This window comes from Lissotriton vulgaris, chromosome 3_1 (assembly GCF_964263255.1).
Source record: "Lissotriton vulgaris chromosome 3_1, aLisVul1.2, whole genome shotgun sequence".
Classification (NCBI taxonomy): domain Eukaryota; kingdom Metazoa; phylum Chordata; class Amphibia; order Caudata; family Salamandridae; genus Lissotriton; species Lissotriton vulgaris.
Window position 1 is genome coordinate 1269238051 of NC_141689.1, and position 23863 is coordinate 1269261913.

General features: G+C 44.1%; 1 long non-coding RNA gene across 1 annotated transcript in view; it reads left to right on the forward strand.

The window, feature by feature from the left end:
* Positions 1 to 751: 751 nt before the first annotated feature.
* Positions 752 to 23863, forward strand: part of LOC147727783 (uncharacterized) — a 302595-nt gene continuing 279483 nt past the window's right edge. Inside the window, exon 1 of the long non-coding RNA XR_015309512.1 lies at positions 752 to 797. This is a non-coding gene — a long non-coding RNA (uncharacterized LOC147727783). The remainder of the gene's footprint in view (positions 798 to 23863) is intronic.

The window sequence follows — 23863 nt, forward strand, 5'->3', positions numbered from 1 at the left end:
CTTTGCTATTTCTGCCGTCCTGGGACACAGCTTTGAATAGAAAAAGTAGGGGAACGGAATCGTTTTAATAAAAGAAGTAGGGGCACGCCGTGCTCTTCCAATCCCGCCAACTTCCACCACTGGGTATTTTGGATCACGGTAAACAATCCTCTCAAGGTTGTACAGCACTACAAATGTTGAAGAGAGTCAATAATGTCCAAAGGCATATTCCTGTGGCAGAGTGAGCTGCAGTCCTGACCCACGGGAGCAAAGATTCTGTCACTGTGTCTGTCCCTCTTCACTTGTTCCTCACTGGCATCCCTTCATATTACCCGGAAGCTCTTCTACTTTCTCTCAGAGTTGAGCCGAGACACGGGTGACCCCCTGGTTAGATGAGAGCCGTCTAAATGCTAAGATGAAACGTGGGTTGTTTTGGGGCCGTCTTGCTCATTCCTCTTTGACGTTTCAATGTTCTTGAACTCTCATTCATGCTGGTCTGTTCCAGAAGTAGCCACGAGGCCGAGGCCTACTCGTGCTACTTGTTTCAGCAAGAGAAAGGATGTCAAAGTCTCACTAACAGTAATCAATGCCTTTCTAAGTACTTTAGGATATCGTGTGGTGTGCAAATATTATACTGTAGTACAACATGATCGTTATACAGCTATAGTTCTGTAGATAATTACATGATACTTTTGTTATATTGAATTTTGTATTTCTTTAGGTTAAATATGTTTTCCTTTGCTGATTACACATTATTTCTTTCCTTTAAAATTCAGGAAGACCTTATCGAGCAATTCCGGTACCCGCAACACCAGCAGGTACGATAATAGGCTTTACAAAAATCCAATATTGTTCAATGACTGAGTAATGCACCTGTATTGTATTGCTATTGCAATTGTACAGCTCTTCATATTCATAAAGAGGCACTGAAGTGTTCTTGCAGACAGGTAGATTACTAGTCTGTGGGAGTGCTATGGTTGGAAGAGTGTGTTTCTGTCATGTGTTCTATATGGGTAGTGTTTGAGTTTACGCACGTAGACTGGAATTGTGCCCTAATTGTGCCTAGGGTTTTGGCTGAAACGAAAAGAAGCAAGGGTAATGCTTAACTTGTGCTTGTGTGTTCCGGTGCTCTGCACACAATTCTTAACACAGGGACTTATTTATGAGGGTTTACCACATGACGGCGCTGTCAGACTATTTTTGAGCCGAGAACATAAGAAGATTGTTTACAAATGTTAACATTTTTAGTTTTGTGATAATTAGTAGTTACTGTTTGTCCTCACGTTTGGTAGTCTTGGTAGGGCTAGTGGGTGAAGCAAGCTGCAGTGGCATTCTGTGAAATTTTTGGGCCCTGTCATTTATATGTTAGCAAATCAAGTACTGAACAAACGGTATTGAAAGGTGAGCTTTATAGTAAGTGACCAGTTCAATAAATAGTTGTTTCACCCTTTGCGCAATATGGCAAGTGTTTTTGTGTCCTCTGGTGTGTAGCCGAGAATACACCCCATGTCACTGCAAATGTAAACATAGGTATTTGCAAATCTTTTAGGAACTGTATGAAATGTGCCAAAGTCACGGACCCATGGAGAAGCATATGATGTCTGTAGGGTTTGCACCTGTTAGATAAAAACTATGGGCCATGTTTACCAAATAATTACACAGTGCAGCAAGTCACTTGATAGCGCTGTGTGATAGGGAAAGGGCAGCAATGCGTTGTACTTACTCACAATAAATGACCCATTCCTCCCATTTTCCTGTGCTGGCGCAAAATGTGTTGCTTAACGCCAGCGCATGCACCGTTGCACTGTGGTGCAAGGATGCCTGTGTTGTAAGCAAGAGTGTTTTTATGCAGGAAGAGAAACAGCCCCCTGAGGCATATTCACCTTTCTATGTGTGCTGCAGAATGTAGCGCCCATAGAATGAGGAACTTACAAGGAGAAATAAAGTTATTTTTCCTCGTTATGCCTCACCTGGGGAGGCGTAGCATTTTGATGCATTACCAGGTTTGTCAATAATGGTAAATCTGGGAATGCACCAAAATCCATGGCTGGATGAGAGGGAACACTTATGCTCCAGCCATGGAATGCTTCCCTGGGGAACAATAACGCAACACAGTGATTTGCACTGCACTGCGTTACTCTAGATTTATCAAGCCTCACAAGGCCATGCAATGTGGCCTTGCGTGGCTTGATTAGTCAAACTTAAGAGATGCATCACTCTTGCACAAAGTGGCGTTCTGCAAGAGCGACGCTGCCATCTTAATTGTGTGTGAACTTACCCTCTCAGAAATTCATGTTTTTATCTATTAAAGACTCTTGATTCCCACAAATGTGGATGAAAAACTCATGTCAATATACATTGCGCTGGGTATGCCCAGATTTGGGTCCAGAGTTCACTCTGCCACTGGATTCAAGCTGGCATGGCTGATGAAGGGTGATGCCCCGAAAACCAGTCCCAGGATGCTTGTTTCCGGTACAGGGAGGTCCTGGCTTGGCAGTTTCGGCTGGACAATTTCCATGAGGCACAGTGTCAAGGTCTGATTTGCATATGTCTGAGTCCAAATTGGGCTAGCATGGTGAGCAAAAGAACGATGGATTTAACCCAGATCTCTATACAGGGGGTAACTGTTTGATTTGCTCTGCATTGTGTCAATCATATGTGTGTCTTTTGTCTTCTCTCTTTATGTTCGCCGGGTATGTCTAGACGTGCGTTCCAGGCTCACTGCGCCACTGGAATCAAGCTAGCCTTGCTTATTAGCTTTGATGCCCAGGAACCTGTCACAGGATACTTGTTTACTGTCCAGGAGGGACCTGGATTGACAGTTCGAGCCGGACTGTTCCCATGAGGCACAGGGTCAAGACTGATTGGCATATGGCTGGGTCCAAACTGGGATGGCATGATGAGCAAAGGAACAATGGATTTAACCAGATCCCTTGACTGGGGATGGATGTTTGATTTGCTCTGTATTCTCTCCATCATCATTGTGTCTTTTAATATACATTACACGGCAGGTTGCAGAATAGGAACTATGGGGAGGGGCCAATGCTTTTGAAAGAAGAGAATGCCACGAGCTGTATTAAGTTTTTTTGGGATTCCCAGTGGTGGCAGAATGGCAGCCCATGAGAATGGGATTCATGCCATCTGCTGCATTATTTCTTGTAGTTTTGATTCAAGATGAATGGAGCAGCTTTCTATATGAACTGACTTTATACGACCAGCTGTATCATATTTGTAACAACCTCCCCAGCCCAGGAGCATAAAAATGAATAGGCCACACACCAATCTCTGTAACAATGTCTTTATTCTCAAACATACGATTACGCTCTGCATGCATTAGATCATAACTTTTATAACCACATTAGTACCTCCTAGCAGATTACCCAGTTCTCATTTGGAGTCCACCCAGAACTGCGAGGTTCCTAATATCAACAAAACTATTTCTCCCTCTTTGTTATTTTAAAATTACAAATAACATGAGCATACCATTTGCTCAATGAGTCTTCGAGGTGCTCTCAGTGGTCTGTCAGATTGGGCGGTATGATGTAGTTGAGTTGCACCTTGATTATGCACCAATGATGTAGGCTCAGATGTGTGATCTGGACATTTAGGCAGAGTCACCTTAGTTGTGTTTTTAGGAACTGATGAACGTTGAGGTAGGTAATTAAAATGAGATGATTCCCTTGTGATAGACTTTCTGGGATGATGTGCTGTCACTATATATCCTTTGCAGGTCACAACCCTCAAAGGGTCGACAGCAAGCAGGGTGTCTGTTTTCCACTTCCGTTTCTGTTTGACAAATATCCAGTACCCTCCATCGAAGACTGTTTTCTGGGCGTGATGACGCTGATCTGCATAAGTTTCTTTTTTCACTTATGAGAAGTATACATGGCATGAACCTTTTTGGCACTCAGCCATCACTCTTATGTCCATTGTGGAAGTTTGATTCTGATGGCCAGGGCCGACTTCAGCACTGGTAAATCCCAGTGTGACAATCACTTTTGCGCCCCCCACACCCTATGACCATATCCTCAAATTCTGTCACTACCTCTAGGCAAAAATGCCCCTCATCTCACCAATCATAAGATACTGCTCAACACAGCTCCCCCAATGAGGTCAGCGCCCCCTCCAAAGGTCAGCACTCAGTGCGGCTGCACCAGTCGCACTGTCCAAATGCCTTCCCTGCTGATGGCTCCCCCAAATAGCAAGGTGGCAGGACTCTCATCAGTTGTGGAATAAGGAGTTGATCAATAGGCTCAAAGGGCTTGACACAAAGCTTGATTTATTGTGTTTCCCTCAATATAGGATCCCTGGAAGTCCTTCTTGTGGGTGGCTATAAATCGTTCAACAGAACCTCTGGCTTAGGACTTTTGATGCTTGACAATTATTCGAACAAGAAATTCCTTGAATTCTTTGCTCTTGGAAGGCGGGCAATTATCAGACTTGAGAATAGCAGGAATGCCCCATGCTGCAAAAATGTCATGGAGCTGCTCAATGACTTTGTCATGGGTTGTCGATGATAAGTCTTCCACCAAAGGAAAAAACAAATATTCATCAATGACTTTTCCAGGCATGTGCAGGAAGGTCAGATTGTTAGAGTCTACTGTGTCACCCTAGGGGATAAACAGTTACAAATATTGCATGATTTCAGCTCCTTCTCAAATAGTTTATCTAGGTGAAAGAACCACACTTAGTCTGTTAGATCTCTCTTGGTGGCTACAACGCCACAATGTATCTTTGGCTAATTCAATGGCTTGCTGTCTCAGTCTCTCAGGTATGATGATTCTCGAGCCTCTCATTAAGATACCGTCTCGATTGATGGATAACTCATCCTGTGCATTTTGGAACGTTTGAAATTCAACATCATCCGCAGAAGGTTGAATGCTTTACTTCCAAGATTGTATCATAATGCTGTCTTTGAGGATGTGTATGTCTTTATTTGCTTTAGTAGCAGCAATTGTCTGTTCAATGGATAGCGCTGCTGGTGCACAATTAAATTGATATGCTCTTCATTCGCTTTGGCTGTTGAGCTGTGGTGATGTAGCAGCACTCGTGCAAAGTAATCTGCAGGGTTTTGATCTTTAACCAACTTGTGCGCAATTGCACATTGTATTGTAGGTAGTACTTGTATAGTGCACTGTCACTCTACGGGTATCCTGGTGCTGCAATTACCAGCACTGCTCAAATCTATGCCTGATCATTACTGGAAGAGAGAAATATAATCTATTGCTGGCCTAATCCCTAGGGAACAACCAGGTTTTCAATTTTTTCCTGAAAAGTAGCAGATTCTCTGTCTGTCTGGCGTCGATCGGCAGGTCATTCCACAGCTGAGAGGCTGCGGAGCTGAAGTCTTGACCTCCCATCCTGGTTCTTCTAGCTTTAGGGATACACACCAGATTTGTTGAAGCAGAGTGAAGATTTCTATGTGGAGTATACCATGTGAACTTGCTCTGCAATGGCCTTGGTCCCATTCCATGTGTTGCCCTAAAGACCAGGCACAGTGACTTAAACTGTACTCTCTGCAGAATTGGAAGCCAGTGAAGATCCCTCAAAGCTAAAGCGGCAGAGGACTTGCGATGTCTATTTAAGGCTAGCTTCACAGCCAAAGTTTGAACTCTCTCTAGTTTCCTTATCAAAATAATAGGGGCCCCAAGCATCAGGCCATTACAGTAATCTAGTCTGCTCAGTATAGTGCTTCTCACCACCTGTGCCTTTGCTGGGATCGGTAGCAGCGGTAGAATTTTCCGATGGGCTCTGAGCAGCGAGAAGCACAAGCCAGATAACTTGTTTACTTGAGATTCCAGCTGTAGTGTGTTACCAAACATCACCCCCAAATTATGTACCGACTGGGAGGGTGTCAAAGATTTATCAGTGAGAATAGGCCAGAAGTCAGCTGAGAGTGGACACGGAGGCTTACTAGTAGCACACTGTATTATCTCTGTTTTTTCCCCGTTAAATTGTAAGGAGTTTTCAGCATGCACTCATGAAATCTGTCCAGTGACACCGCTTAATTCTCTTCTAACGCGAAAACAAGCTGAGTGTCATCTGCATAGTTCACAAGTTCTAGTCTATAGGATCTAATAATATAGATTAGTGGTCACAAGTAGATGTTGAATAAGATGGGACGTATTGCTGAGCCTTGCGGACCCCATTCAAGATGGGACTGTAACTGTAGGAGAAAGGTGGCATAGACACTGCTTGCTGTCTACCAGAGGGGTAAGACAGAAACCATTCCAGTGATGTACCCCTGATACCAACATCGGTTAACCTTTCCAGCAAAATGTTATGGTTGACTGTGTCAAATGCGCCTGACATGCCCAGCAATACTAACATTACTGAATGTCCATTGTCCGCCCGCATTCTGAATCCATCAAGGACTGTCACTAGAGCTGTTTCAGTTCCGTGAGCTGGACGGAAACCAAATTGCCAGTCGTCTACCAGAGGATTTTCCACCTAGAATAGGGATAGGGTTTGACTGACCAGCCTCTCCAAGATCTTTACCGGGTAAGGCCTCAAGGAGATAGGTCTATAGTTGCACAGACACAGGGGTCAAAAGTGGCCTTATTCAAAAGAGGTGCTACAATAGCCTGCTTCCAACACTCAGGAACTATACCACTACTTAAAGATTGACCACATATCAGTTGGAGTTGGTGGTAGAGCTCTTGGGTACATTCTCTCCATATCCTTTGCGGAAGAGGGACAAGAGGTGATCCAGAGGACACACTCAGTGCAAGTTTGTTAAAGCCTTCCTCTGTCGGGACCGGCACTTGATCCATAATGACCTGAGCTCCATTCACTACTCTACTTTCTTGCAGCTCCTTGGTGCTTAGGCCAAGTGGGACATGTCCATGGGTCATTTCAACATCTTTACTACTTTTGAGACTGCCAATGATTTTATTGATCTTCTCTTCAAAATACATTTCTAGCTTGTTGCATAACTCTTGTGTAGCCACATCTTTGCTTTTTACGCACTCCGGTTTAGAGAGGTTACTTACTACATTAAATAACGCCTTCATGCTTTTAGGGGCTTGTAAAATAATTTTAGCATAGTATGCCGCTTTAGCTTTAGCAATAGCTGCTTTATAGGCACTCAGTGCCTTTTTCATAATGATTTTGTCCTGTTCTCCATACTCCCTTCTCCACTTTCTCTCAGCCTGTTTACACTCTTTCCTCAGTCTTCTTAACTCTTCAATATGCCACAGGGTTGATGGTTTGTCCCTGCTCTTAATCTTTTTCATGGGGCCCCATTTGTCTAGAGAGATGTATCTGCCTACAAAGATTAGAGTAGTTTCCCCCCACTGATTTACTGGTATCAACAAGGCTATTTCCATCAAAACAAGGACAGTGTTTATTTTCAAGCAATTTGTCCCTTTCCCTGCCATAACGACAGAGCCAGACTGGGCAGTTTTGTTATTCCCTTTATTTGCAGTGTGAAGTATTAACTGGAACTGTATTAAGAATCGGTCTGTCCTGTCTAGAGGCAATATTTCTATCATTTCTACCTCATTAAGATTGGCAAATATTAGGTCTAACACATGACCTCCTTGGTGCGTGGGTTGCTGCACTAATTGCTGCAGATATAAGGTCTTACAGGCTTGTAGTAATGTCTCTCAAGGCGGAATCTAGAGTCCCATTGTTCCGTAGAATAAATTCCCCTAAGATAAGTAGTTTGGAGTGGGTGACAGCAATGTTAAAAAGAGTATCAATTAGTGCTCGACACTGAGGGCTTTTTCCTCCAGGCGGTCTATGGCAGACTATGCCGGAGACTAGATGTCCTTTAGCTTCCCTAAGGGAGAAACCTAGCATTTCAATACCATCCACTTTGTCCACCGTAAAAGGTGCAACATACTATGTTTCCTTGTACATCGATCCCACCCCTACTCCTTTCCCTGTTAACCTAGGCTTGTGAAAAACCTTGTAGCCTGGGGGCAAGAAACCCCAATACAACCTCAGAGTCGGGTTGCGTCCATGTTTCTGTAAGAACAGTACATCCAGGTTATAACCCTCTAGCAGGACAAAGATATCCTGATAGTGTTTTACCAGTGATCGAACATTGATAAGACCACATTTTAAATTGTTTTGTGTACTGTCTATGAGTGTAAACCCTCCCTCCCCGTACACCATGCCTGCAATACTCGCTTTGCTGTGCTCAACGATTGCCAGGAGGTGGTCCCTTGAATAGCAAATGGTAGTATCCTTGATGGGGAGCTGCTTTTGGCCAGCAGGATGGCTAGCGCTAGACTCGCCTGGTGCGCGGATGGGCACAGATGGGCTTGACCTAGGTGTGCCTTCGGCGCGCATGTGGCGCGCCCTTTGCACGCTTGCATCTCCCCTGCTTAAGTAGGGAGGAGCGGTCTGGGTGAAACACTAGTATGCTGAGCAAGATGGAGTGTGCTTCGTGACCCGCTCTTACAGGCGGAGTACACCGACTCACCCTAGTCTATCTGGTAACCGTGAAGTGCGAATGCAGGCAAACAACAGTTACATGTTACTTTAAAATGAAGTTAAAAACATTTGCCCTACATTAAAAAGCCTAAAAAACTTAAGCCTCATCCCTTCTACTAAACAAAGCTATACGTGCTGCTACCAACATTGACGAATAGAAAAGCGCAACAAGGTAATCGATACTGACTGCACGCTTGCATCCCCTCTGCTTCAGTAGGGAGGAGTGTGCTGGGTGAAACACTAGTTTCTTGCAGTCACCACCCCCACCTGTCGATGTGAGAAGGCATCTTAGCTTTCTGGTTTCCAATGATAGTGAGCAACTCCTGGTGGCCTGTAATAATATTGAAACATTTCCTATATAGAAATACATGAACATGTTTTCAGGTCCACACTGCAGCCATACTCTTCTTTTCCTTCTGAGAATAGGCATGTTCTGGTTCAGACAGGCTTTTCTGGCATAGGCCACAATGTGTCTCTGAGCATTTGGATGTCCATTGGTGTTGAGCAAGAATGGCTCTCAGCCCCACCAGTTCAAAAAACTGTATTTCGGCCACCTGGGCCATAAAAGTACATACATGAATAAAAAGAAATAATAAATAGATAAAAAATACAGTTCGACAATAAGCAGAGTCACATTAAAAAAAACTAAAATAGTACACTCCAGTAACTGATTTATAGCAAATATTAAAGTAGATCAAAGTTAAAAGCATAACGTATTTGTATGAGCGTAATAATTTACATGAGGTAATGCACGAGTGATACAGCAGTGTGGTGCCAGAAACACAGTGCAAACAACATCATCCTACTGATGGAGGGGAAAAAGCCTTTCTCCTAAGTATCCACATAGCACCTCGGAACTTGGCAACAGAGATGGCAAATACGGGGGCACCCATCCACTATAATTATGTGAAGAGCAATAAGGTGACTGGGTACACCTAGCAACCTGCATATAGAGGTACTGAAATTCCACAGGGTGAAGCGTAAGCTGATCATGAAAAAAAGACATGTGACATGCTCTCCTCAAAGGAGTTGCAAGCCGGGTACACAGCAACTCCCCCATTAGCCCATTTGGAGGTGAACAATCTCAATAGTAGGGTGCCCACACTAAAGTTAAAGTCTAACTTCCTGTACAGTGTGTCAGAGCAACTCATAGCCAAAGGAGGGCTTAAAATCAATGAATTCACTTGATGGCTTGGAAGAGAGTTTTCCTGGATTCATTGCTCATTGTGATTGCCCAGTAGTGACGTTTCAAAAGACCTTGGCCTGGAAGTTAGTTGTAGCCCTGTGCACCAACAACATAGGCAACCAAAGGGAATAATGCATCTCTTTGATTTAAGAGAGCCAGGGGACCTTACTGAAATCGTTGACTTTCATTACTTCATAGAGGGCAACAGCATAGTGGGCAGGTTTGAGAGTAGGCAGTAGATGCCTCCTATACAGTAATGTACGCAACCTGATTTTACTTGCCAAACTTCTAACACCCAGGTACATGAGGAGTGGAGACAGTGGAGAACTGAAAGGGAAAAAAGTTAGATTGCTCTAAAATTTGCTTTTAACTATAGCTAATACGTCTGTATTAGAGAACACCAAGTTTGGCCCTGTAAAGGGCCGAACTCAATGCGTTTGTCTTGTGGATTTGCAGGGTGGGCGTGATAGGTTTACTATGGGAAGTACAATATTCTTTGAGTAATGCACCCAACAACTGCTTGTGTTTTATTGCCGCTTTGTTGACATGGGACACTTAAGTCATGCCTCCAGAGAATGTCACACCCATAAGTGAAAGATTACAGCTTTTCAAGAGGGAATACCCCCAAGGCAATACTCCTTTTTATGCAATTTTTATAGAATAAACATCATCAATTTGGTTTTGGAATTGTTGCTCTCCAAGTCACAAGCAATGCAAAACTCATTAAAGTGAGTCAAGAGTTTCTGGAGCCTGCTCAGGGAAATCAACAAAGTGTCATCCGCCAATAGGAGAATGGGAGTTTTGACTTTGGCCAATGAGGGGACATCCATATCTACCTGAGGCAGAAAATGCACAATGTTGTTTATAAATAACGAACACAGTGTGGATGCCAGTACGCATTTCTGGTGGACTCCTTTAAGTATCCTGTCAGTCTACTGGCCCTGGTCACCCAACATAATTTCTACATAATTATTCTTATGTAGATGTACTCATAACAATAGGATGTCAAGCGGGCATAGCAAAATTATCAAGGGTCATCTAAAGACCAAACAGAGGGTCTAAACCAAAAGGGGATTTTAAATCAATGAATGCAACGTAAAGTTTGCTCTTGACGATTAAAAAAGTCCTCCAGTAGATCAACAAAATAAGGCTTTGTCAATGGTAGAAACCTTCCTGCGGAAAGTGGCTTGGAAGGAGCTGAGAATATGCTTTTTAGCTATCCATTCCATTTTAGCTATCCAAGAGTCTAATTGAACATTTCCAATTTGTTATATTTTCCTGAAAAGCTAAAGCTACCAACAAGTCAAACAACCCACTTGTATGAGGCAAAAACCCCAGTGACTCTGATAAGCTTCCTGTAAAATGAAGAACATTTGATATAGGGATGTAAATTAAAAATAGTTGAAATACAAGGTCTATTGTTAATAGTGATGCAACGATTATACCAGAGAGGAGAGTGCTGAAAAGTATTTCTCATGATTATCCTTGGCTGACTGTGAGGCCTTAACCGTCTGCTGCTACGCCTTTCCCCCCCCCCCCCCCCCCACCCCTGTGCTAATCCTTTTATGCCTATTTGTGGTAGTTCATGCTTAGGCCCCTGCAACCTTTTGACCACATAAGGTATCCACGCCGAATATGTGTCCTTTTTTTCCAACATCATGGGGATTCTAAAGGTACCCAGGGTTTGTGGATTCCCTTGGAGGGGACCCAGAAATGAGCCAAAATACAGCTACATTTAGTTTTTTGGGGGAAAATGGGAACAAAGGGCTACAGATAAAAGCCTTTGTTTTTTTCCCTGTAAATAGTTAAAAAAAGGGGTTGTGGTGCTGAAATCACCATATTCCCAGCCTTCAGTGACCAGCAGACTTTTGTAAGAAAACCAAATTATTTTACAAAGTTGGATGCCAGTACGCATTTCTGGTGGACTCCATTTTTCTGGGACATATTTTTGCATTTTTTTGTGCTTTAAACCTCTTTCCAATTAATGATAGAAGTGGGGTTGAAAGCAATAATGGATCCTGGAAAGCTATACGTTTTAGAGAAGTAGACAAAATTCTGAATTCAGCAAGGGGTTATTTGTGTAAATCCTTCAAGGTTTATTCATAGAAACTAAATGTTGAATATAGGAACAATTGCAAATTATTTGAAGAAAACAGCCATTTGTGTCAAGGTTTGCACCTGTGAATTATTCTACATATGATAGCTGTTTAAAATCATTATACCATTACATCAGCTGCACCTTTCTGTTTTTTTGGACATATAGGACTTGTAGGTTCACCTAGAACCCGACGATCCCAGATCCAATAACTGAGCAGCGACTTGCAATGTTTTTTTATTATGTACCAGGTATATCGCAATTATTCTGGGAAAATGTATACATGGAACAATTGGTATGAAACTCACCTATGTACTTCTGAAATGGGAACAAAATATAGAGTTTAGAAACAGTAGATATTTTCACATTTCCGAAATTGGGAATACCCATACTAGCATGAGAATTAGTGGTTATTTTTCAAAATGACTTATTTTTTACACACTGTCTTTCATTTGGAATGGCAGAAATGCATTGAAAGTCAATAGGTAATACCAGTTGCTCTACAATTCTGTGTTACCCTAAGTCGTCCGATAAAAATGGTACCTCACTTGCCACGACAGGACACAGCTCAAAAAGCAACGTAGACACACCACATTTTCACAATAAAAAATTACCCTATTTTTGCAAAGCGCCTAGCTGTAGTTTTTGAACCCTAGCTCTGCCGGCACCTAGGGAGATCCAGCAAACCTATTCATTCTGGAAAACTAGACAAACAGGGAAATCTAGAATGGGGTGACTTGACTGGCTCTCACCAGGTTCTGTTACCCAGAATCCTTTGCAAACATAAAACATTATTTTAAAAAACACACATTTTTCTCACATTTCTTTGATGGAAAGTTCTGGAATCTGAGTGGCTCCACAAAATTCCACCCACCCCGCATTCCCCAAAAACTGCCAAGAAAAATAGTTCCTCACTTGTGTGGGTAGGCCTAGTGACCGTGACAGGAAACGGCACAAAACGCAAAGTGTACACACCACATTTTCACAGTGAAAAATGACCCTTTTTTTGGAAAGTGCCTTGCTGTCGTTTTTTAACCACAGCTCTGCCGGCATCTACGGAAACCTAGCAGGCCTAGACATGCAGGGGAATCCAGGATGGGGTGACTTGACTGGCTCTCACCAGGTTTTGTTACCCAGAATCCCTTGCAAACATAGAAAATTGTCCAAAAACACATTTTCCTCACATTTCTTAAGTGAAAAGTTCCGGAATCTGTGTGAATCCACAGAATTCTACCCACTGTGTGTTCCCCAAAGTCTTCTGAGAACAACAGTATCTCACTAGTGAGGGTAGGCCTAGTGCCCACGTCAGGAAACGGCGCAAAACTCAACGTGGACACACCATATATTCACAGTGAAAAGTGACCCTTTTTTTGCAAAGTACCTAGCTGTAGTTTGGGAACTCCAGCTCTGCCGGCACCGAGGAAAACCTAGAAAACCTGTTAATTTTTTAAAACTAGACACCCAGGGGAATCCAGGAGGGGGTGGCTTGACTAGTGACTTGTCTGGCTCTTAGTAGGTTCTGTTACCCAGAATCTCCTGCAAACCTAAAAAACTGTAAAAAAAATCATATTTTCCTCACATTTCTGAGGTGGAAAGTTCTGGAATCTGTGTAGATCCACAACATTCCACCCACCACGCATTTCTCAAAGTCCTCAGAGAAAAATGGAACCTCACATGTGTGGGTAGGCCTAGTGCTCGCGCCAGGAAATGGCGCAAAACGCAATGTTGACACACCACATTAACACAGTGAAAAATTACCCTTTTTTAGCAAAGTGCCTAGCTGTAGTGTTTGAACCCTAACTCTGCCGGCACCTAGGGAACCCCAGCAAACCTATACATTTTTTAAAATTAGACACCCAGAGGAATCCAGGATGGGGTGACTCGACTGGCTCTCCCCAGGTTTTATTACCCAGAATCCCTTGCAAACATAAAAAACTGTAAAAAAAAAAAATATTCCTCAAATTTCTTAGGTGGAAAGTTCCGGAAATTATGTTGATCCACAAAATTCTACCCACCCCACGTTCCCAAAAGTCTACTGAGAAAAATGGAACCTCACTTGTATGGGTAGGACTAGTGCTCGCCACAGGAAACAGCGCAAAACGCAACATGGACACACCACATTTTCACAGTGAATAGTGACCCTTTTTTTGCACAGTGCCTAGCTGTAGTTTTTAACCCTATCTCTGCCGGCACCTGGGGAAACCTAGCAATCCTATAAATGTTTATAAACTAGAAACCCAGGGGAATCCAGGATGGCGTAACTTGACTGGCTCTCACCAGGTTCTGTTACCCAGAATCCCTTGCAAATTTAAAAAATGTTTAAAAAAACATATTTTACTCACATTTCTTTGGTGAAAAGTTCTTTAATCTGCATGGATCAACACAATTCCTCCCAACCCGCATTCTCCAAATTCTTCCAAGAGAAATGGTACCTCCCTTGTGTGGGTAGGCCTAGTGCCCATGACAGGCAAGGACCCAAAACCTTTTGAGGCGACATCAAAGTTACCTACCACAAATCAACCTGGTTTTGCAAGGGGGGTCCCATTAGATTTTTTCGCAGAACTCGGCGGACATTAAGGGAAACCCACCAAACCCACACATTTCTGGAAACTAGATACCCGGGGGAGTCCAGTGAGGTATAGCTTGCATGGGTCCTCCAACATTCTTCTACCCAGAGTCCCCTGCAAACCTCAAATTTCATTGAAAAAATCACTTTTTATCTCAAATATCTGTCTGGGAAAGTTCTCGAATCTGCGTGGATTCACAAATTTACTCCCACCTAGTGTTCCCTCGGGTCTCCCGATAAACATGGTACCTCACTCCTGTGGGTGGGTCAAGGACCCGAGACAGGCAAAGGTCCAAAACCTATTGAGGAGACATCAAAATGGCCTGTCACGCATGGGAGTGCCATGAGCTTTGAGCCCCTGGCTCGACGGCCATCTAGGTAAATCTACCAAACCCACACATTTCTGAAAACAAGACACCCAGGGGAGTCCACCGAGGTATGGATTGTCTACTCCGGGGGGCAGATAAGGGGCTATTGCCCCAATATGCCTCGGGAAGGGGCAGAAAGACTGTGGTAATAGAATGTGTGCTCATGACGGAGCCATTCCGTCATGAGCATAGAAGGGGTTAACAATGAGCAAGAATGTTTGAACAAAGGAAGAGATGTGAAATTAATCTTTGCCGTAAAGGCAAGAATCTCTGTATAGAAAAAGAGAAAGTAAGTGACGTTCAATAGTGAGGCATAAAGGAGTAAAAGGAGAAATGTCTGTAAGAAGCCAATGAGAAGCTTGTTTAAGACAAAAAGCTTTGTGATACAGCTGGAAATCAGAAAAAAATACTCCTCCATTAGATTTTAACTTTCTAAGATAAGACAATTACATTCTAGATTTCTTATTATTCCATAAAAATTTGAAGAGAATGGAATATATTTTTTTAAATACATGAAAGGAATATGTATTGAATCATTGAAAAAGTATATAACATAATTGGAGTGATCATCTTGATAGAATCAAGGCGCACCCACCATGAAGAAAAAGAGGGTTCCAGGATGATAGAAGTTTGGAGATACTATCAAGACCTTCCTTCATACTTATTTTGAGCGAATGCAATATGGAATTAGTATACCATATACCTACGTATTTGGTTCACTGATAGAATATCCTTGTAATACATTTTGATGTTCAAAATATCAAGAAATAAATATAGAGTACAAAAATATCGACGTCCATACCTAAACAGGTAAGTACAAAAATGTTGAATCAAAAATATCGATGTTAAAAACATAGATGCAAATAATATTGATTTAAATATATACTTAAAGTAAAATAATATATATCAAATATATTAAGGGGTAGATTCTGATGCCGTCCGACATTGGTCAGGGACCGTGACCGACCAACCTACTGTCGTCAGATACGGCCCTGCAAGTACGATGCAACCAAACCCTGTTCCTTCGCAATCGTATGTCACACAATGGGAGCACGCATTCCGGGCGGAATGCATGCCCGTATTGTAAAATGGAGGGGTGCAGTTCATGGCTGCATCCTCTGGCCGGCACCTCAAGGTGCCTGTCACCGGGTGCAGGGACCTATAGATGGGCAGCATAGGTGCCTCCAGGCTGCCATTCGGCGGCCTCGCAACCCTGGGGTCCTTACTGGGGCCCCCCAAAGACAGTTTCCGCCTGCCTTTCCATGCCGGAAACACCAGCACGAAAAGGCAGTGAAAAACTGCCATTGTATTCCCTCAATCACAAAGAGGCGGTCGGGGGAGTACTGAAGGATTTCCGGCTGACGGACAGGCTCTCCGAGCCTGTCGTCAGCCATTTGGAAATCCGAGTCAGATTCCTTTCCGACCGAGCCCATCGGAATGGCTCAGTCGGAAAGGAATCCGGCCAGCACATGCCGATGCGGGCGGATGGGATCCCAACGTCGTTCGAAGCCCTTCCGTCCGAAATCGGAATCAGCCCCTAAATATTAATATTAATAAAAATAAAATAAATATAATATACATTTTAAAAAACATAACAAAAAAACTTAATTTAAAAAACACACAAACATAATAAGTTATACTTATATATTTACTTTAAAATAATTAATAAACTATTACCTTTTAAAACGTTAAAATTATATTAAAAAATATATATACATAATTTAATATATATAAATAAATCTAGAATAAATTAAAACATTAAACAATGAACAAATAATGAAACATAAAATGCCCAATACAATCAGTGCAACAGTATGGAAAGTGTTGCATAGCAAAATAATTAAATTTACCATTCCAACTCCAGTGAGTGCAACAGTAGGGGAAATGTTGGATAGCGGAAGGGTAAAAATTACTATTTCCACTCCTCAAAGTGCAACAGTAGGGAAAGTATTGGATAGCGGAGTGGTAAAAATTACTATTCCCACTCCAGTGAGAGCAACAGTAGGAAAACTGTTGGATAGCGAAGGGCACAAAATTACCATTCCCACTCCAGTGAGTGCAACAGTAGGGAAGGTTTCGGAGATGCATCCATCCTTGTAAACTTGCACTAATGTCCTTTTTTACTTTATCAAAATTAACCTTGATAAGATCTACAATATTCTGGGTATCGCTGACCCCAAAATATCTTTTTTCTTTCTTACATTCTATCCCCTCTATCTCCATATTCCAGGCCATGACTTCAGTTTCAGTTGATGCCATATCCCCAGATTTTCCCGAACTCATTCGTTATACCCAACATCCACCCCATGGATTGTTGTAAGTTTGTAGTAAGAATTAAAATATCGTCAGCATAGAAGTCCATCTTTTTATTCCAACCCTGAAATTCAAAGGGCAGTATTCCGTGACTACTCCTGATTTTTCTGGCCAAGGGTTCGGTATAAAGATCGAACAAAAGTGGGGACAAAGGGCATCCTTGCCTAGTCCCCCGCTCAATCTGTAGTAAACCGTTAACTAGTGTAAGAAAGGGGCTCTGTATATACAAAGTAAGGTACATTGTGCACAGAGTCCACAGTCCCCAGAGGTTTGGCAGAGGCTAAAGTTAGATATAACCTTACTGTCTAAAGTGGTTGCTTGGTCGAGCAGTAAGGCAGTATCAGAGGACAGGGTAAAGCATTTGTTGTACACACTCAGTCAGCAAATGGTCTCACACAATCAAGAACTGAACTCTAAGCCAATTGTTTTGTATCAAAGGATATAGTTGTTTTATTTTAGAACCAACATGTATCAAAAAAGACTTTTCTCAATAAGAGTGGCTTTAGGTGATCAAATAGGCAATAGACTTTGTAAGTACCATAGCTACAGTGGTTGCAATAGGCAACACAATTTGAAACACAATATAACATTGAGCTCAATGGGGTTTTCTAGTTTTTCTAATTATATGCAATTGATTACTTTATAGATTACTTTTCTAAACACAGGGCTGGATCCTAGATTCAGTCCCGAGACATATGCTGTAAACAGTTAAGTAAAAGCGTTTTGGTTACAGTAGTGAATTTTAAAGAATATAATTGTATTTTCAAAGTTGATACTTTTCAGTAAAAACCAAGCAATGTTATCCTATGGGAGGAAATTCAAGTAACTGGTAAGTACAGTTATAATTACTTTTTCGGTTCAGTGCTGGGCTGAAAGGTACAGCACTGGCATCTCTCCTGATCACAGGTGAGTAAATTCACATTCGTTATTCATCTTAGAAGAATTTCCAAGTGAAACCAGTCAATGTTAACCTATCGAAGGTAAATGAGTTATCAGCTTTTAGGTAAGTACTCAACTGGTAGAGTTAAGGTTCTGGGCATAGACTCAGGAGTCTCCCAGGGTCAGAAAGGTCCAGTTGTTGCACCCTCAGCGGCAAAGGGGCAGCTGGGTGCAGAGAGAGTGGGCCCAATGTAATCCTATGGAGGGTAGGGGGCCTTCGGTTGATGGCTGCAAGCAAGCTGGCCACGCGGCTGTGGGAGCTGACCTCCTGGTCACTTACACAGGGCAAGTGGGAAAGTAAATTAGTGTAGTTGCTGCACTTTCAGTGGCACTCGGGCGGCTGGGTGCAGGGTGCTTTTGAGCCGTCGGGTGCTCAATATTAATCAATGGGAAAGTTAAAAAGTGAACAAAGGCTGCAGACTCGAGGACAGAGATTCTTCAGGTGTGACTACCACTTCGAGAGGTAAGTTGGGATCTTGCAGAAGAGATAAGTACCCCAAATGAAGGCACAGGGGGCCCCAGGGCGCCGGGTGGAGGGATGTCTTTTGATGTCGGGAAATCTTACTCTCAGCTGGTTGAGGTAAGAGGGGTCCCTGGTTCTGAGGCTGCAGGCATTGCCTGGCTCATCGAGGAGGGTTTTTGGGCACTGGACTCCGGGTCACAGTCGCCGGGGAGATATCCTTGTGGTCTTCGGTCACTCAGGTACAGGCCGGGCTCGGCGAGTGCAGAGTGGGCTGGACTTGCAGTTCCTGGCTGGCACCAGGGGTGTTGCTGTTTGAGCAGAACTACTGCTTGTGAGAGTCCCAGTCTTTTTAGAGGTTCAAGGCAGGCAGGTCCCTAGGGGTTTTCGAGGTTGCTGTCCGCAGGAGCCTCCGGAATTTTGCAGGAGCAGGTTCAAGGATCAACAGGCCTGTAGGGTTCTGGGACCAAGTCAGTTGGTGTCCTCTTCTTAGCAGCTGCATGGCAGGTCTTCTTGTTTCTTGTTCATCTTCATGTTGCACTCGGGATCTGAGGAAGGAAGGTTCAGGTTGCCCCTAAATACTACAGGTAGGTACCAATGGGTCCCTGTCCTGGGGTGAGTACACCCCCTAGCCTGCTCCTCTCCTGTGGGAGGGAGCAGGACCCTATCTCTGATTGGGAAAGGCTCCCCATCCTCAAGATGGCTGGAGCCCGGATTTGTGCTTCACCTCGCCTCTTCCACCTGAGGGGTAGTGTTGACATAGGCTGGCACACCCCCTTTCCTCACCTAGATTTTCCCGCTGTTCTTCCTGCCAGAGTGGGGGTCAGAACTGGTGGGGGCCAGTTGCTGAGTACAGCAAGTGGCCTGGAGAAGCTCACAAAGGTGGCATGGCTTTGAAGCTTCCCCTGCGCAGCCTGGAGGAGGAGGCTTGGCACCTCGTCCCAGGATGTGTATTGTTACAGGCCCTCGAGAGCAGCAGGCTCTTGACCTAGGGGTCCAGAAACATGTCTGGTGGTGGCAGCCTCAGTGGCCACACAGTCAAGACACTGGGAGTTGGTTAGGTTTCAGGGGGCATCTCTAAGATGCCCTCTGTCATGCATTTTACATTAAATCTCACACTAGCATCAGTGCAGGTTTAATGTGCTGAGAAGTTTGATATCAAACTCTTCAGTCTTCAATGAAGCCATCATGGTGCTGTGGAGTTTGTGATGACAACCTCCCAGCACCAAATACTCTTAATTGCAGCTCTGCGCTTACAGTGCCCAGGAATGGCCCTGGGTACTGTAGGGGCACAGGGCTCATGCACCTCTGCCCACACCACTGGCTTAGGGCACCCAGCTAGGAGGGTGACTGATAGATGCCAGGGCAGTGTGTTTGTGGGCACCTCCCCAGACGGCACAGATGCCGCGAGGAAGTACCGACGGATAGAGCGGTGCTTCACCAGTCCTGAGCCGCAGCCAGGCGAGGTGAGGTGTATATCTCTTACTGATCAGCTCGTCGCTGAGTGTAAGAAGAGGTCTGGAACGGACACAACCTGGAGGTTCAGGTGACTTTTCTGTGTCGTTCCTACACTACCTTTTACCCTTTTACTTATTTGTCACGTTGGGTTTTTTGTTTGCAGTAGCTGTAATTAATAGGTCCTGAAGAAAGCAAGGCTAACAGCCAGGTTTGCTGAAACATGTCGACCACGTCACACCACTAGGCAGGTTATAATTTCACCCTGTCTGAGCTATTTTTTAACATTGGTGCTAGGAGTTAAACCCTAATAAATTAATTTTTGCTCCTTAAACCAATTTTATTCACCCTTATTCTTTTCCTGGTTTTTCTTGCACTGCACTGTAGATTTCTCTCCAACCCCATCAGCTACTTCACCAACATATATGGTTTTAACCGTAATACCAACACACACAGACGTACAGGAAGATCTTTTCTTTCTGTTAATATACCGAGATCTGGTACAGTGTTGGTCCTCGGGGCCCCAAATGATGAAGGGCGGTTCCGAGCGGTGACTGATGGGAGCCAGAGACCAGATACTGATTTTGATCTGGCATAGAGATATATACATATATATATATAATTTTTAGCATTTGCCCCGAAAATCATATGGATAGTGGGAGCGCTACACCTGTTCTGTCTTCTTTAACTAGCCTGTCTTTTTACTGACCCTCTGGTACTCTGTTGTGAATACTGTTAGTTGGGCTTGTATTCGGAGCTGGTCGTTAAACTGCCCTTGGGTCCCCCTTACTGTATGTGTTTTGGACACAGGCATGTGTGCCATGTTGACTCTTTCTTTAGTTCTGCACCAAGACACTCAGCCTGCAATTACAGTGTGTGTGTGTCAGGGTACAGGGACCCTAAGGGTGGCACAATAAGTGCTGTAGCCCTTAGGGGTCTTCTCTGGTCACAATGCCCTGAGTACCTAGGGTACCATTTACCAGAGGCTGACATGTGGCCAGAGATGCCAATTGGGTTTTGTTTAAACACAGTTTTAGGGAAGGAAAACAGGCCCTGCGCACCTGATTGGCAGGAGCCCAGGGCACACTCAGTCAAAGAACATCAGCAATTCAGCAAAAAGTAGGGGCATGCCATGCAAGAAAGATGGCATTTTCTCACAACTAGCTCTCTAGCATTCAGAGCCCTATATATATAGCTTTTAATATTTTACAAAAGTTTGCACCCAAGTTAAGGCACCTTGCCAATGTCTGCAGGTATACCCAATTTACTCGTTCAAACGCCTTAGCAGCATCTAGCGCTATCAATGATAGAGTGAAATTAAAGGCCGTAATCATATCTATAGATCCTATCAGAGAATATGTCAGCTCCTTCAGAGTTCTACCTTTAATAAAGCCCTTTTGATCCTCGTGAAATAAGTTAGTCGTTACCACATTTAACCTTACTGCTATCACCTTCGCGAAGAGCTTATAATCTGCGTTTAAGAGAAAGATAGGCCAATACGATTGTACTTTTTTTAATGACTTGCCCGGCTTTGGAATTAACGTTATATTAGCCTCTTTTCAAGACTCTGGTAGATCAAAATCAAACAGAAAAGCCACATTAAAAAGCAGCCTCAGTACAGGTATTAACTCACTCGCCAGTGTTTTATACACCTCCACTGGAAGGCTATCTTGCCTTGGTGCCTTGCCCTTCTTACCACCCCTAATAGCCTCCTCTAAATCCTCAACCGAAATCCCCTTATTTAATACCCCCATATCTTCTTCTGATAATAGCTCCATGCCATCTAACTAAGTCAGCACATCCCTCTCCGACACAACCAGATATGTTATGTTATGTTATGTTAATGGGTGTCTTATATAGCTCTCGGCTACTCCAAGGAGTGTCCCGGCGCTTTCTGACCCATGGCTGAAAAGAGAGATAAGGAAGCAGGGAACATACCAGTTATTGATTATAGAGCCATGTTTTCAAGGCCTTTCTGAAGGCCAGTAAATTGGGAATGCGGCGCAGATCGACGGGAAGGGAGTTCCACAGTTTCGGGGCGAGATAGTTAAACGAGCGTCCACCTAAACTGACTTTCCTAATGGGTGGAACAGTTGCCAGGCCAAGATATTCAGATCCCAGAGATCGGGTTGGCTTGTAGAGGGAAAGCTGTTTCTGAATGTAATGGGCACCTACCGAGTGGAGTGCCTTATGGGCCAACGTGAGGGCCTTAAATGTAATCCGCTTCCTGACAGGGAGCCAGTGAAGGGACAGAAGCAACTCCGAAGCCCTAGCATGGCGGGGTAGGCCAAAAAGGGCCCTTGCCGCGGAATTCTGGACTACCTGCAGCTTGTGCAGAAGGTAGTCTGGCAAACCAAGGTAGAGGACATTGGAATAATCGAGCCTGGAACAAATTAAAGCCTGTACCGTCAGTTTCCTGTGGACCAAAGGGAGCAGAGGAAGGAATTTGCGCAGCATTTTTAACAGACCAAAACAAGTACTGGTGAGACCTGTGATTTGGGATTTCAGTGATAAGGTGTTGTCAATTTTATCCCAAGGTTTTTTGCAACCATGGAGGAATAAGAAGGGGGTGACATGCTCACTGGCCACCATTCCTGCCAAGGCGGGTCTACCTGACAGCCAAAGAAGAGCACCTCCGATTTGTCGGGGATGCACTTGAGGCTGCTTCGCTGAAACCAGTTGAAGACAGCCCCAAAGCAACCGCGGATGCTCTCCCCATCGAATTCCGTGCCCTTTTTACAGGTGAAGAGCAGCTGGGTGTCGTCAGCGTATGATATGATCTGGGCACCCAGAGACTCCGCCAGTACCGCCAATGGAGTCATAAAGATGTTAAAGAGGGTCGGGCTAAGCACCGACCCTTTTGGGACTCCAACATCCATCGGCGGCACCTCTGCAGAGTACGGGGGTGCCCAGACCACTTGTCGATGACCCGCTAGGTAATATCTAAGCCAGCTCAACACCGTCCCCCCGAGACCGATCTCGTGAAGTCTCCACAAGAGGGCCTCATGTGGGACGGTGTCGAAGGCCGCCGACAGATCCAACATCACCAGCATAGCTCTTCCGCCTGAGTCGAGAGCTTCCTTGATGGCTTCATTCACTTCCAATAGAGCGGTCTCAGTGCTCAAATTGGAGCGGAAGCCTGACTGGGTAGGGTGGAGTAACCCATGGTCTTCAAGAAAGGAGGAGAGCACAGAGTGGACGTGCTTCTCGACGATCTTAGCTAGACTGGGCAGGAGAGATATGGGTCTGTAGTTGACATGCTTCTCCGGATCAAGGTCAGGTTTTTTCAAGAGTGGAACAACCATTGCCTTCTTCCAGGCCGGCGGGACAGTACCACTTGTCAAAGACAGATTAAGAACAGGATTAATTAGCAAGTTCAGAATATTGGCGTTGCTGGCTTGAAAGGTCGCCGAACAAGGGTCCAAAGGAGAGCCTGATTTGATCCTCAGTTGGAGATCCAGAGAAGCAGATTCCGATAGAACTGGAAACTCCGATAAAGTAGGACAGGAATCCGAAGAAAAGGACGATGGATTGCAATCGGTGAGAGATGAACTGGGAACAGGGGGGGGGGAAGATTCTTGAATCAGTTTGATTTTTGTCGCGAAGAAAGTAGCCAACTCCTTTACCCAAGGTTCAGAGAACTTGTGTTGCACTGTACTGGATTTAGGAGAAACAAACTCCTTAACGATGGTAAAGATTTCTTTACAGGAGCTTGATGCTGACTCGATTCTGTTGGCAAAATAATTCTTTTTTGCCTCCAGAATATCGGCATGATAGGACTTGATGGATGATTTGTAGGCAGACTTGGTTTCCGCATCGTATTGCTTCCGCCAGAGTTTTTAGGCTAACTTGCAGTTACGCCGAGCCAAGGCAAGTGACTCTGAGAACCAAGGAGCCGAGCTACGCTTGGTAGATGAACGAGGCGTAGAAAGTGGGGCAAGATCATCAAGCCTCTCGGTCAGCCATTTCTGAAACGTATCCAGATCCTTCTCCAGATGACCAGATAGAAAACAGGGATGTTCCTGATACGCTTGAGCTAGGCTTTCGGGGGTGATTTTAT